Source organism: Apium graveolens, chromosome 8 (assembly GCF_009905375.1).
Source record: "Apium graveolens cultivar Ventura chromosome 8, ASM990537v1, whole genome shotgun sequence".
NCBI lineage: Eukaryota > Viridiplantae > Streptophyta > Magnoliopsida > Apiales > Apiaceae > Apium > Apium graveolens.
The window spans coordinates 107,764,246-107,781,145 of record NC_133654.1 but is presented as its reverse complement, the minus strand read 5'-3'; positions in this window follow the sequence as shown (position 1 = coordinate 107,781,145).

Below are 16,900 nucleotides of genomic sequence, written 5' to 3'. Positions count from 1 at the left end.
TAAGCACAAAACAGTTGAGGTGGACTCGTGCATGAACTCGTTCAAAAGTAAACTTTCAGAATAATGACAGATTTTTAGTAAAGTTCTTAGTTATGCCTTATTTCTAAGATGTACTGAAGTAAATCAGACTTTACTCTTTGTCTGATATTTTGCTTAATGCACACACTTACACTCCATATGAATGATGAAAATTACTGTGGCGTTCAATGTTGTTTTAGATGAACAGTTTATGTGTCAGATTGCATAAATTCTGAGGACAAGTTCTGATGGAAATTCTGATAAATAAGTTCTGAAGAACCGAAATCAGAATTTGTGTGAAGAATCACAGAGAAAGGCATTCATTTTTCGAGTTAAGAAATCATGTTATGATGACTGTTAAGTTCTAATATAAGTCTAAGTGCTGATATTAAATTCTAATCCTCTATTTGACTTATTTGTGGTTAAAATCTGAAACAGTCTTATTTTAAATCAGAATATGTACCGGTGAGATATTAACAGTCAATACAATTAGGGTTAGTGGAACACGTACATGCACAGTAATATTTACTTGTTTCTTGTGCGCATTAAACCATGTTTTACACTTCCAATGACTATTTTTCTTCTTCCCGGTCTAGGGAGACGAGGTAGAATTATTTCTACCTGTCAGCATTAAATTTCCTCGCGTCTCCTGGCATTCTATTGCGTATATAAACCAACACCTCAAATCAGCCTACACATCATTTCTTTTCTCACATACTCACTCTCTTTTCCTTCATACCAACACAATCATGGTCAACTACAATATGTTTTTAAACTATGAGATCTTCAACATGGAGTTGAGCTGTGAGGACTGGCAGTAGGAATGGCACGTAACTTTCATTCCTGATGAGATTTGGGACCCGGTTCCCCAGGAGGTTCTCACACACCTCCTGTTCTTTTACATGGACTACCATCGCCATCTGGAGCGATTGGAAGAAGAAAGGCTGGAAGCTCTCCGCCAACAAGAGCGAATCATTCGACTCGCTATTCTTTTTGTAGAGAGTCGGAAGAAGAAATAATTTGTTTTCTTCTTCCTATTTTTCTTCATCGTCAGCTTTGTCCGGCTTCTTAGCCAAGGACAAAAGCTGTTGATGTTGGAGTTTGTAGCTTAGGACAGTCTTGTAATGTTCTGATGTAAATTTCAATTTCATGAATGTATTCTCTTAATATATTAATGGAATTTTATATTTTTGCAAGATTTTGTCTCTGAGATGTTTTAAATTCTGCTGCATTTTTAAATCCTGATATATCCATATTCTGATGACCATTTTAATTACTGATATAAATTAAGTTCTGATTTTAAAATATCAGTACTTGTTTACTTGATTTATTTTTTTTGGTCATTCTCACACTTGAATATTTTTACAGAATATTGGTTTTACAGTGAAAATGATTAAATAAGTGGGAACAGTTTAAATTTTGAATTAAAACTGATATACCTCAATTAATGGGATTACTTGGTAAGTGGAACGGTTTTTTCTTGAAAAACTGCATGTGATAAGTAATGATTACTGTTTTCCCATGCCTATTAACTATTCATTATTGCTACATGTCTGACAGGTGTCCAACGGTTATTTTTTTTAACCATGTATAAGTAAGAGAGAGAAGATTATAGAATCTTTTATTTACTTTTACACTTTATCTCTCTTTCTTTACTTTTACTCTCTCTCATCTCCTGACGTTGGTTTTCATACAGACATTTTATCAAATACCTTACGGGCAACCTTAATTCTCAATTTTTTTCTCATTGCACCTAAGGATTTGATTATAGATGGAGCCAAGTTCGTTCCCAACAACTATGCTGCAATCCTAAATCATGATGAAGCTCCATCTGAGTTGCACTTTGTGCAAGATCTTCTGGCACACAGTGAAATTAGGTATGCATTGACCCAGCCTCAAGTCATTTCCAGCCAACAAGTTCTGACATTTTGGCGGACTGGGCATTTTGATAATGGTGGTGCTACTGGTACTCCCAACATTGTTTTTGAATTCAATGATGTTGAACATGTGGTAACTCCTGGAACAGTTTGTAAAGCTCTACATTTACTAGAAGGCTGCATTTTCTCAACACCGGAGGAACCAGTTCTACAGCAGCTCATGGCCAATTTTGGGTATGAGAAGAGTTTGGCTAAGCTTGGACAGTTAAAACGAGCACATATCAGAAAGGAATGGAGCTTTTTCTTTGACTGCATCACTAAAGCCTTCGGGAATAAGTGTTCCAACTTTGATGCCATTCCAATAATGAGTCAGCACATCGGGTATGCTATTATTAACCAAACTCATTTTGATTTTGCAAGTGTTGTGCTATGCTTTATTGGGGATAGGATGACAGAGGATAGAAATGTAGTTTACTTTGCTAGATTCTGTCAGCTTATATATACCTTTTGCTGTGCTGATGACCCTCAACTAGCCAGTTCTTTATTTCCACCTTTTAAACTTGCAAAACGGGCTTTTAATGACTTGGTAAATGCTGACCTTAAGAAAACGGTGGTTAGACCTTTACAGATTCCTCAGTCTGTAAAATAGATCCTGGTAAATGCTGATCCTCAAACCTATAGATCTGTTTATCCTGATGTACAACCTACCACCACATCCCAAACACCACAACAACCATCTAAACATACCACTAATACATCTATACCTCAATCCTTTATCAAAACACATCTCAAACCTTCACAGATAGCTCAACCTTCATCATCAGCACATACTGTGAAGCCTTCATCTTCCAAGCCCAAGAGGACAAAGACTGTCCCTCAGACACCACAGAAGAGAAGGAGGATTGTTCTGAGAGATGAGTCTGATAGTGAGGAACAGGTTTCTGCATCAGAACCTGATGTTAAAGAAGCTGAGAAGGTCCCTTCTCAGAAGGATTCTGGAATTGGAGGATCTAAGCTTCTCAAAAGGCTTAGAAGAATGACTTATTCTGAACCTCCCAAGAAATCCCCACCTTCAAAGAGATACAAGAAATAGAGAGCTAAAAGGCCAGCTTCAGATGATGAGGAAGCAGCAGCTAAGGAAGGAGATCAGGAATCTCTGATCTCAAAAGAACCAGAATTTGTTGAAGCTACTGCATCTCCCTCTCTATTGTCACCAACTCAGGAAGCTGCTACAGATAAGGCAAACACACCATCTGTGTCTCCTGTACATGAACCTGTATCTCTTGTAGACCCAGGCACAAGTGCTGAAATTGATATTCACAACCTGGTTGTGCCTGAGGTTCTCTACTTAGAACCTCCAACAGCAATAAATCCATCAACAACACCACTTACTGATGCTACTCAAACTCCAGAATTGTCTACAACACCTTCTCTGCATCTAGATGTTGATGATCAGAATATAGGTGAGCATCAGGATATGGTTGTTGATCAGAACTTGGAAACAAATCAGCACTTAGAGGATGATGCTGAAGCCTCAATTGCTTCTCATACTGTTGTTTTATCAGAAGATGCTGATTCTGTCAGTTCTGATGCTTCAAATGCTGATACTACTGGTGATGCTGCTATTAATGCAGATGCTGATGAAGCTGGTCCTTCAGGACTGCACCTCAACAAGCTGTTCATAAATCTGAACTAGTTAAGAAGTTTGTTACAAGAGCAGCACCAGTACCTTGGAGTGAAACTCCTAGAGGACAGGAGTGGAATAAGGAATGGAACTCAGTTACCTTTGTTCCATCTAAAAAGATTCTTGCTGAGCACTTGGCAAAAGCTGATGAAATGTTAATTAATGATGATTTCAAGACACAGCTTCGAGTCACTGTATTGAGTACTAGACATCTGCAAGGTCTCCATTCAACAACTCATGTAGAGTTACATAAAATTCAGGAAGAATTGCTCAAGCAAGAAATGGTTAAGAAAATTGATAAGAAAAAATTCTTCCAACCTACCTTTGACAGAGTTGTTTACATTGAGAAGACCCAAGAGAAGCAACAGTCTCAGACTGATAATATTTTGAAAAATCAAGCTTCTCAGCAATCTCAACTCGATGAAATCCAAGCCTCGGTGGAATTGCTTGTCTCTCTTCTCTTACCTGCTGATGCCAAAAAGGGGGAGAAAGTAATTAAGTCCAAATGCAAAACTGTTAAGACACTGAAGGGGAAGGATGATGAAAAAGATGACCAGGGAAACTCTGGAATGGGTGGAGGTCATGGTCAAGGTAGAAGTTTCTCATCAAGAAGAGCTGAAATTACAAGTCACAGGACAAGTTCTGATGCTGGAAAAAGAATTACTTCTGCTACTGGTAAAAGGATAAGTTCTGATGAACTTTTGGATCTTGATGAAGAAATATCAAGATAGCTATTTCTGAAAGAAAATCCAGGAATGGACTTTGAGAGTCTGATGAAAGAAGAAGCTAGACTTAAGTCAGAAAAAGTCAAATCTAAATCTGAAGCTTCTGTTGGTAAAAAGAAACTTCCAAAGGCCAAAGGCATTGTGATAAAAGAAAGAACAAATCCTAAAGCAACCAAGGCTAAATCACAATTGCAGATAGATCCAAGGTGCAAGGGCAAAGAGAAAGTTGGTGAACCTATCAAGGCTTATGTGCCTCCTGTGGATGAAGAAATTACTGTTGAAGATGCTGATCTTGCTCTGACTTCAAGAAAAATTTCTAAGACAACCTTTGACATGGCTCAAGTTGTTCAGAGTCAAGATATAGTTAGTTCTGATATCTCATAGAAGCAAGTAACCTCTGACATAGCTCAAGTTAACTTGATATCAGAAGATAAATCAAAGGAAACCTCTGACATTGCTCATGTTAAACCTTCAAAGTTACTCCTACCAGGATTTACTAAAGCCAAACAGACTCAACATTTGAAGATTGTTGTAAGTGGTTTTGAAGCAAGAGTGGTTACTGGAAAGGAAGCAAGATATAAATCTGGATTGGGTAGTGCTGATGAAAGAAGAATACATAACACAACCAATGATCCAACTTCCTTAAGTGAACCAGGTATTGGAGCAACTCTTGAAATATTGAATCAACTAGAATCTGTACAGATGGTTTACCATACCTACTTGAGAGAACACATCTTGTTGTACTTCATGATAGATGGTAGGGTTTATCATATAAGGGAAAATGCCATTCCACTGAAGTATTTTGAAGAATTGGAACATGTATTATTCTTACTTCAAGTGAATGACAAAATAACAGAAAGTGTTGCAAACTATTTGAAGAGTCAAATTCAGAGACAGAAAAGGCTTTATTCTGTAAAGTCTGACAGCACATATCTTCCAAAGTACAGAGATCACAAGGGTGATATTGTTGAGATGAAGCCTAACTCTGCTAAGATTATAACTACCTTTCTGGGTTACAAGGCTGTGGAATTCAATCTTGAGTCTGACAAGGCATATTTGATCAGACTGGATCAGGACATAAGGAAAGCTAAAATTAATAATCTCAGGGCTGTAATCTTTCAAACTGGTGAAGATTCTGCAGAACTTAAAGATTCTAAAAGGAGGATGATTGATGAACTCAGATATGCTGAGAAATGTTTGTTGAAGAACTATCTCGGAACAACTCCTGACATCAGAGAGATCAGAAAGTGAAGCCAACTCAAGATCTACAACTGCTCAAATTCTGATATGTATACAGACTGAAGTTGTTATCAGAAGTTAAAGTTGGTAAAGCTTTAAGGACTGTAAGTTGTAGTTATCTAGTCAAATTCTCATGCATTTGTACTTAATGTTTTTGACATCATCAAATATTTGTTAACTTGTATATTATGCTAATTTACAAGTTGGGGGAGATTGTTAGATATATTTGATAATGTCATGTCTAATATGATTTATGTTTAGTTTTCAGATCTTACTTAAATAGGACAAATCAGTACTTAACTGAAATCAGCACTTATACTGAAGTCAGAACTTAAGTCATCAGTACTTAAGGTTCAGGAGATATTTATCAGAAGATAATATCAGGATTTAAAGGAAACGTTCAGATAAGGAAGGCGGCTGATTGAAAGGAAAAGAAGATCAAGACAAACATAAGAAGAGATATGTATGAAGAAGGAATTCTATGAAGAATAGAATACTTGGAAGAAAAGATATCTGATTAATATATTTTAGGAAGCAGAATTATATTCCATATCAATTAGCGATTATCTTGTAACTGTGTAGTATATAAACACAGACATAGGGTTTACACTATAAGTGTTATCATTATCGAGAAGATTATTCATTGTAACCCTAGCAGCTCTCGTGATATTTGTTCATCACTGAGAGAGGACAGTTCCATACTGTAACAGAATTTATTGCTTTGAATAAAGTCTGTTTTCTGTTACTTGTGTTATTAGAATTCGATTTGATTGTGCTATACACTGTATTCACCCCCCTCTACAGTGTGTGTGACCTAACACATAATGCTTCATCCGTCGGGAGGCAATCTGCTTTATCCGTCGGGAGACAACCAGCTTCATCCGTCGGTACTCTAAATTCATCATCCGTTGGGTTATCAAGAGAAGCTGGAAATCTGAATAGATCACCTGTAGAAAGTTCCCCTTTCTCAAATCAAATATCCATAAACTCAGGGGGAGTTTCTAACAATCAAAACTCGATCACACATCAAGACAACAATGCGGCATCTTCATCTAGAGCTAATATACCTCAACAAAGGAAATGGACAAAAGATCACCCATTTGAGCTCATAATTGGTGATGTTTCTTCTAGAGTTCAAACCAGAAGAGCAACTCAAGAAGAATGTCTATACAGAAGCTTTCTTTCCAAGAAAGAACCAAAGAAGGTAGAAGAAGCTTTGTTGGATCCTGATTGGATTTTAGCTATGCAGGAGGAGCTAAACCAATTTGAAAGGAATAATGTATGGAAGCTGGTGCCCAAGCCTAAAGGAAGGATTCCAATAGACACTAAATGGGTATTCAGAAACAAGATGGATGGGAATGGCATAGTAGTCAGGAACAAAGCCAGATTGGTTGCTAAGGGCTATTGTCAACAAGAAGGAATAGATTTTGATGAAACATTTGCTCATGTTGCAAGACTTGAAGCCATCAGAATCTTCTTAGCCTATGCAGCCCATGTCAATTTCAAGGTCTATCAAATGGATGTCAAAAGTGCTTTTCTGAATGGAGATTTAGAGGAGGAAGTCTATGTCAGTCAACCTCCTGGTTTTGAAGATCCAAATTTTCCAGAACATGTCTATTATCTTTTAAAAGCACTTTATGGATTGAAGCAAGCACCTAGAGCCTGGTATGACACCTTATCAAAGTTCCTTTTGGAAAATCATTTCACAAGAGGTACTGTAGATAAAACTTTATTCTTTAAAAATGTAAATGGCTCTAATATACTTGTTCAAATTTATGTAGATGACATTATTTTTGGCTCTACAGATGAGAAAATTTGTAAAAAGTTTGCCAAATTGATGCAAAGTAAGTACGAAATGAGTATGATGGGAGAACCAACTTACTTTCTTGGTTTGCAAGTTAAGCAAGTTAGTGATGGAATATTTATTAGTCAAACTAAATATATTTTTGATCTTTTAAAGAAGTTTGATCTAATGGATTGTACATCTGCAAAAACTCCCATGGCCACTGCAACTAAACTTGAATTAAACACTACTGAAAAGTCTGTGGATATTTCAAGTTATAGGGGCATGGTTGGCTCACTTCTGTACTTAACAGCTAGTAGGCCAGATATAATGTTTGCTACATGTTTATGTGCTAGATTTCAGGCTGATCCTAGAGAATCTCACTTAGTAGCTATTAAGAGAATTTTCAGATATCTCAAAGGAACACCAAAACTTGGCATTTGGTGCCCTAGAGATTCCGGTTTTGATCTAACTGGTTATTCAGATGCAGATTATGCAGGTTGTAGAATTGATAGAAAAAGTACAACAGGAACCTGTCAATTTCTAGAAAACAAGCTTGTGTCCTGGTTCAGTAAAAAGCAAAATTTTGTTTCTACTTCTACAGCTCAAGCTGAATACATTGTTGCTGGCAGTTGCTGTGCACAGATTTTATGGATGAAAAATCAATTGCTATATTATGGTCTGCAAGTTGAAAGGATTCATATTTTCTGTGATAACACAAGTACAATTGCCATCACTGAAAATCCAGTACAACATTCAAGGACAAAGCACATAGATATCAAGTACCACTTCATAAGGGAACATGTAATGAATGGTACTGTGGAACTACATTTTGTTCCAAGTGAGAAGCAGCTTGCAGATATTTTTACCAAACCACTGGATGAATCCACCTTTTCAAGGTTGGTAAGTGAATTAGGTATGCTCAATTATTCTTAAATCTTTATGAGATAATTTGCAAGTTGTAATGCAGCCTGAAATTTAATTGATTTTTTAGTCTTGGATAAAATTTTGGCTAAGTCAAAATTTACATCTCGACATATGATCTTTATCCATCGAGTTTGATCATCCGTCGGTATACAATTTGCTAATAAAAATCAATTAATTTTCTGGAATATTTTATGACTCGACGGATAACAGTTTATCCTCATCCGTCGAATTATCTTAATCTTAGCCGTTAATTCCCTGAACATTATCCATCGAGTATACTTACAGTTTGTAAGCATAACACGACGGATAATGGGTGGAATTTTTACAGTTTATTTTTAAACGGCTATTTTAGGCAATTTTCATTGGTTACTTTATTTTACTTTATTATTTTTAACAGTTATTTTTGAGATAGTATAAAAGCTTATTTCATTTCCATTGCTTTTCTTTTATCATTCTCAAATCAACTGCTCCAATTTCTTTCTCTTTCAAAGCACTTACTCTCTCTCTCTCTCTCTTCAATCTCTTATTCTCTAACAATGGCGCCCATTGTCAAGATTATGTCTCAAACTGGGTTTATTTATGAAGAACAATTTCACTGCACTAGTAAACAAGGGGATTCAGCAATCTGGTGACTATCACAAGATGATGGACTTTGTGAAGAATTGCAAGCTTAGCTATGCCATGCTGGAATCACCCACAATCTTTTGTGAAGTTGTTGAAGAGATGTGGACCACTGCTACATGCAACTCAACAGATAAGACAATCACACTCACCATTCAAGGTAAGGAATTATGTATCAATAGTGATGTTATAAAAGCATGTTTCAAGATTCCTGATAACACTGTGACCTCACCACACACTGACACTGACACTGACATACAATATGCTTAATTCCATGAACTATGCTCTTTCTACTTCTAAGTTAAGTGACATTAGGAGATTGGGCCTCAGGAAAGAATGGAGTTTTATGTGTGATGTAGTGACAAAGGTCTTTTCAGGAAAAGTCAGTAATTTTGATTCAGTCAATATCTCCATGCTTAACATGCTCTACATGCTAGTTACAGATAGGTTCTATAATTTTAGTGACCTTGTTTTATTTGAGTTGGGATTCAAACTAGGAGAGTTAAATAAGAGAGGTAAGAATGTGTATTATGCTAGATTTTTATGATGTTAGCTAACCACCTCTCTGAGTGAATTGTGCTTGAGAACCCTAACAACAAATTAGATTATTGGGTTCAAGAGAGAAGGATCATTGCAGATTTGAACAGGGCCAATCATCACAAGGAGGTGCCACTGTTCTATTCCCCTGTAATGGAAGCACCTCAAATAAGTGAGGTAAGTTCATCTATCCATGCTATTCCAATTACACAAGTTTCTTTGAGTTCCAGTGTAGCTATGGAAACTGTGTCAATGACCCAACAGTTGCCTACCCAAGCTACCAAACCAGCAAAAATTTCTAAATCCAAATCAAAGAAAACCCCCTCTGGTATCTCTCAAAAGATGCCAGTTGCAAAATCCACCAAAATTAAATAGGGGAGTGTGCAGGTGGGTAAGGAAGGTGAGGGAAGGGGTGAACATAAAAGAAATCCTAAGGATAAGGATGGAGAGTTGAGTGTTTCCCATCCTAGCCACACTGCAGTTTCCCAACAAACTGCAGTGCTTAAAAAGGATAAAAGCTCATTTCTAGCTGCATCCTCCCAAAAGGATGTAGCTATTGAACAAAGCCCTCAACCAAGAGCACAGGTCAAGAGGGTTAGGGACACAAGCTCACCCCAAACTTATGCAAATATAAAACCCTTGGGGATGCACAGGGTACACACACTGTGCAAACTGGTGCTAAAGAAACAGTCGATGCACCTTCACAAATTCAGTTTGATGTGGCTCCAATAAATGTAGAGTCACAGCCAAAATCTCTAGTAATAGAAGCACCTCAAACACCAAACTCACCCACAAACTTTCTGGATGTGGATATGATAAACACATCAATTCCTGATTCCCCTTCTTTAACTTTGTTGGGGAAGCCAAAATCTAGTGCAAGTCAGTATCAGCTTTTAGATGATTTGTTGGCTCACTTGCCAATTCTTTCAGGAACTGTTGAATCATCTGTGCCCAAAATATAATCAATCAGCACAGAGTCCACAATAGTTTCTATTCCAAGTTCATTCATTTCTACTCTCTCGATGGATATTGTTCATTCGTCGAGTAGTGACTGTATCCCGACGGATAAGCTTAACAGCAGTTATCCATCGGTTAGCAAAATCACTAACTCGATGGATATTCCTTATCCGTCGAGTGTCTCTGCACCACCTCAAACTTCATTTATTTCAAGTGCAGAAGAATTAGTGGTTGTACAATCAGTATTAGGATTGAGAGAGAAAAGTGTTTTGAGTGAGAGTCTGGGTTGCTCCCAGGAAAAAGGAGAGGAAATGAGTGAAACTATGCAGTCCATTTCTTCAGGACTGGAAAAAGAGAGTGAGAGGAGTCCAACCTTAGATGGTGAAGGTGAGGGTGTGAGGGTGGGGAGCCAGGGTGAGACCCTGATGCAACAAAAGAGAGAAAACGAGAGAAATGCAGGTACTGGAGCTATAAGGATGGATGTCATTGTCAGTGAGTCAATGAATGTCCATGATGCAGACAGGGAGGGACTGTCTCTGCAACCTCAAGCTGTTATAAATTCCACCTCCCTTGATGCTGAGGCATTTACTCACCCTGTTCCAGCTTATCAACTTCTAGCTGAACAGGGCAATGACAATGCAGAAAGGATGCTCAGTCTGGTGCATACCACACAGTCTATGCTAAGAGCTTAGGATGCCATCACAGCTTTGCCCTCTACAGCTGGTGATGTGGATTATGAGACTGGTGGTTCAGCTGATTTCTTTGGTGTTGGAAGTGGGGATAATGAAGATGAAGCAATGGACATAGGGGGAGAAGTAGGTTCCAGTTCAAGATCAGGTATGCCATCATGGGCATTTTCAAAGCACTGTGATGAGCACTACTTTAAGACAACCCTGATCCAACTAATCAATCAGATAAATACTGCTCTTCAAACCACTACAAATGCCAGCACCAAGAAGCTCCTTCAGGCACATCTAGCCTCTTTGGCAACTTCAACAAATTCAAGGCTTCCAACATGTTAGGGATGTAAACACCATCAAGGGTGATATTGAGGAGATGAAGAAGGTCATTTCAGACAAGATGGATTCTAAGCTTTCAGAAGCTACAATGCTTGACATCAAGAGGCAATTAAGGAAAAATTCTGATCTTGCAACCAAGATAGATGCCTTGGATACAAGAATGTCAGACATGGAAGCATCTTTAATAGCCATTCATCTTCATCAAGCCCAACAGACAGATTTACTTCAAAAATTGGTGGCTGCTCAAACCTCCTCATCTACTCAACTTGATGATAACAAAAAGGGGGAGAAAGGACCAAGTGAGGGGGAGAGGCTTCAAATTTAGATCAGTAAAGTAATTGTGCCTTCAATTACTATCTCAAAGCCACCAGTTATAGACAGTATAGATTTGATAAATACAGTAGCAGCCAACATTTGAGCAGCTGAGATGAAGCAGTTGAAACCAATCAACTGGGAGAAGATTGATGGGGATATACAAAGGAAATTTGGGCTAGTAAAGGAGCCAGAAAAGTCAGCCATCCATCACTCTCAAATCAAGCAGATTTCTGTGAATGAGATTAGCATGAACTATCTGGAAAGGGGACAGTCATCCTGCATCAAATCTCCAAAGGCTGAAATAATTTTGAAACCAAGTGTGAACTATCCAAAATCATCATTGAAGAACCCTTTGGATACTGTGTATGAGATACCTAAGCCTGATGAGAAGAAACTTTTGTCAAGGTCAATTTCCTTCTATAAGGATCCAGCTGATTCAGCTTTAAAAAGAAGAATTACTAAAGTTTTCAGGAATGGGAAAGAAATCTGTGTGATGGCTGGACATCCTCGATTTGCTCAAGAAAAGAGAGAATAAAAGGCAAGATTGAAGCAAGAAAAGAAGCAAGCTATTCTAGATGCCAAAAAGGCTAAGCAAAAGAAAGAGCAAACTACTATCTTGGCCAAGCTACAAGCTGTGAAACCAACATAACAGATTCCTTCTCAGCCATCTGGAATCACTGAATCTCAAGACCCACAGAAGCAAGTTCAATAAGAATAGAAGAAATCTCCAAGAATCAAGGAATTGGCTAAAAGAACCAAAATGAAACTAGACATTGTTGATAAGGAATTGGAGAATCAGTTTCCCAAGGAATCCACTCAAACAACAACTCAAGCATCAAAACCCTCTATGGTATTTAAAGATATTAAGGTGGTGGATGGAATCCACTCAAACAACAACTCAAGCATCAAAACCCTCTGTGGTATTTAAAGATATCAAGGTGGTGGATCCTTACAGGAACATTCATGGTGACCCTATTGTGCCTAAGGATGAACCAATAGAATGAGAGAACATACCAATTCCTGACTTCAATTTGCAAATCCTTAATAAGGCAAAGAGAACAAAGTCAAGAGTAGTCAAGAAAGTGAAGTTGTCACCTCTCAAATCCAAATCTTTAGTCAAAGCTCAATCTAAAGTCAATAAGGGAGATTACATGTACTTGTGTGACATCAAGAAATTCTCTGATCTAAATCTCTATCTAGATGAACTAGAAGAAGTAAGAGGGATTGATACATACGGAAACCTACCTGAAAGGCTAGTTTTCAAGTACAAGGGAGGAAAGGAGATTCAATGGCCATTTCACAGGATCCTTCAAGAAAGCCAAGCTGCACTGATTAAGATTTATTCATCTTTCAAGAAGAACTTTGGGTTCAATGTTACTGCAAGAAGATTGGTTCTAAAGAAGATTGAAGAACTAAGGAGTGTTAGAGTTAAAGATGCACTCCCAAAGACTCTAATTATCCCTTACACTGGGAGAAGAGTGCATCTAAGGCCCTACTGGCTGATGGAGTTCATGGATGACAAAGGAATGAGAAGATTTTTCAGATTAAAAGATCAACTGAGCATCTCTAGCAATGAGACTCTCTTGGAAATGCAAGAAAAGCTAAATCTCTCAGAATCTGATGAACTGGAATTCCACAGGCAGCTCCAAAATCAGATTGAAGAAAACAACAGAAAGCTTAGAAAGAGATCCAGACCTTCAAGGAACTAGATAAATCTGCTCAGGCTAGAGGAGCATCTTGAAAATGACTGTGAGCAAAACTTTGTACATTTTGTCAATTGAAGCACTTTGCAGATTTATCTATCTACTTTCAAAGTTGTATTTTTAGGGTGTTTTGTTATCATCAAGTATCTCTTAATTTATGGCTACAATTCCAGTAGACATAAATTGGGGGAGATTGTTGTGTATATGTTGTGAACTTGATGATTCCATTAACAAAATACCTTGGTAGATTTTACTTAGTGAAAATGTAGCACTCGACGGATAAGGATTATAGTCCCGACGGATGACTCAATATAGTCCCGGCGGATGATGATTTATTATCCATCGAGTGAGTAGCTTATGTAACAATATGTCTGTAGCACATTTCTGTATACACATTGTTTAGAATCTGTAGTAGTACTTAAGTCATGTTGACTTTAACTAGATATGCAGAATAGGTTGATTAATTGTACATAGATGATGTCTTGTAATTCTGCATAAATGAAATGAAGTCTAGTGCCTGATTGCTACCCGACGGATAAATAACAATGAATTCGACGGATGATCAACAACCCGACGGATGATCATTAACTCGACGGATGATCATGAACCCGACGGATAAAAAATTCAAATATCTGTTGACAGTGACAACACAGTCACATGTTTCGAGTGTATGCAAATGGAATGTGGTAGCCTATTCAACTGGGTTTTCGAGAACAAAGAAGCATTGCCATTTCCATGCTATTATGAAGATATTCAAAGATGCTGGAATAGAGTAATGAAGTAGCATTGTAATAGACTCGATAGTTTTTGTTTTATTATCTTGTCTTATTGCTTTGTAATCTTGGTGATATATAAACCAAGAAGCAGCAAATAGAACAACTAACAAATAAACTAAACAACCAAGAGAGAAACATTTTGTAAGCTGAATTCTCAGTATTTCTCTGTATTCTTAGTTGTTCATTTGTAAGCAGCTGTGAGCTTTTTGCACACAGAGTTCTCTCGATATATATTATATATCTCTGGTGGAATCATTCAAATCCACCAGAAAGTTTTTAAAGACTCTTGTTTTTAATTACTTGTGTTTTGATTCATTTCAAGTGATTATTTCGCATTCTCCTAATCAATTCACACTGATATATATAATTGAGTTAGAACAATTTTTATTCAAGAAAAAGTTTCAAGAATTCCATTCAACCCCCCTTCTGTAATTCTTGTTATATTGTTAAGGGACTAACAGAGGGTAAGTATGTTGCAAAATCGATTTTTAGTTCATATTCTTGAAACTCGATTCTGAAATATGATGATTATTGGATGATTTTGATGTTACCAATAGCTTTAAAATGATATTTGGGATCGATTTATGTACCTGGTTGAGTTGTTTTAGTCCGGGATCGATGGACCCGAGTTGATAGGTTTTGTATTTTTTTATTCGAATTTTTGATTTAATCATGATGTTATTGATGATTTTGATAATTAGAATAGTTTGCAATTGATTTGAGCTTTATTTTGATATGTAAAACGTGATTTTTAGTTGAGTAATCATCAAGAACGTTTTTTTTGCCTGAAAACCTAAAGGTCCCGCCGGTTTTAATGGCTTTTGGCCGGAGGTCGGAGTTGCAGCATCGATTGATGTTGTTGTCGTGTGTTTCAGGGTTTCTGGGTCGTCAGGGATGGATTTCGGTTTAAAAACCGGGGAGAACGGATGCGTTTTGATGGGGCTTTGGAACTTACAGGAGTCCGGCGAGGAGCCGCCGTAATCTGGAGTTTTTCCAGAAACCGGTGGTCTTCGAACCCGACCCGGTTTGTTCATCTTTAACCCGTTTAGTTTTTATACCCGACCTGGTTTTGATCTTTTATTCCCCAAAACTCAACCTTAAAACCTGTTTGTGTAATTTTCCTTTTTATTTTTTTTCAAAATTCATTTTCAAAAATTCTAAAAATCATTTATTTTACTTTTAAAAATCATTTATTTATTATCTTAAATTCTAAAAATTATTTCCTTAATTATTTTAAATTCATAAATTTATTTTCTTTTATTATTTTCAGAAACCCAATTTGATTTAATTATTTATAATTTAGTTTTAGTTAATTATTTATGAATTTAATTAATTGATTAATTTATTTAATCAATTAATTTTATTTATAATAATAGTTAAATAAATGTAAATTATTTATAATTAATTCAAATAATTCTTAAAAAATATCTTTAAGCTTTTAAAAATTATATTTTGGTATTTAGAAATCAATTAATATTATTATTAATTGATTTATTTCCATTTATTTCTTATTTTATTCATAATAATTAAACCGTTCGTCCGTTTAATACGAAACGAACGCGTACAGACTCAGAAAAACATTACGCTTTCAATAAAAATATTTTTAAGATCTAATTTCTTTTGTATTGCAATGTCATTTGATTTGTTAATCCTTTTGAGTCAGTATCTGATCGGTAAACACTAATATTGACCTGATTTTAATTCTGAGCGTACTGAAACCTATGTTTTGATAACCTGACTTATGTGCTACATGAAATATGTGATTACGTGATATATAAATACATGATTACGTGTTACGTGATATGCATGCTATATGTTTACAGTTTTAAAATGCCATGGTTAGTTATAAACGATCAGGTAGAGGTCAAGACGTATAGATACGTCGATTGAGTTTGGTTCTGTCAGTTAAGATAGTCCTTTTGTTTATAGAATCAAGTAGCAACGAGTGCAGTCAAGTGTTAGACGGAGATAGTAGCCAGCAGCTATAAGCAGAGTTATAGTAAGAGGTTATCGAGCACACCAGGCAAGTACCCCTAACTTCACTTATCGTTCAAGTGACGTTTATTTCGAATCATATTATGCAAGTATTTATATCTTCACTTATCATTCAAGTGATATTGACTCTGAGCTTTATTCTTTCAATTTCCATATTATTCTAAGTTCAGAATAGTTAAACATTTTATATTTCGCTATAAACTACTCTATACAGTGGAACGTTGAATTGAGATTAGCGAATAACTAATTGTTCTAGTTATTTCGTCATCGATTGTTGAGATAGCTCTGGACCATGAGAAATGGGGAGTTATATTGTTAAGGATGTCGTTTGGTTCGGCACCTTTGATCAATATGTTTTATGGATTGGATGAATGCGTAAGTGACCGGGACGGACGGTCCAGCGGAGGGCTATATCTATGTGTTATATGAAATATTATGACACAATTTGTGTCACAAGCAGATATATTCCTTTTTTTATTTGAGTACTCGTGTTTTGGGGACATGTTTCTAAGAATCATGACCTTCTCTATCACACGGGCTGATCAGCATGTGATAGTACGTCTGTCGGAGTTAAATTTCAATCTAAAAATTATCTTTTATTGCTGATAGCTTGTGAAACTTTTATTATTGATCAAATATCATTGATTTTATTCCGTTGTTCAATTATTATCAAAATGTGGTTTATCATTTCAAGCACACTTTATACTGCTTGTTGAGCATTTCT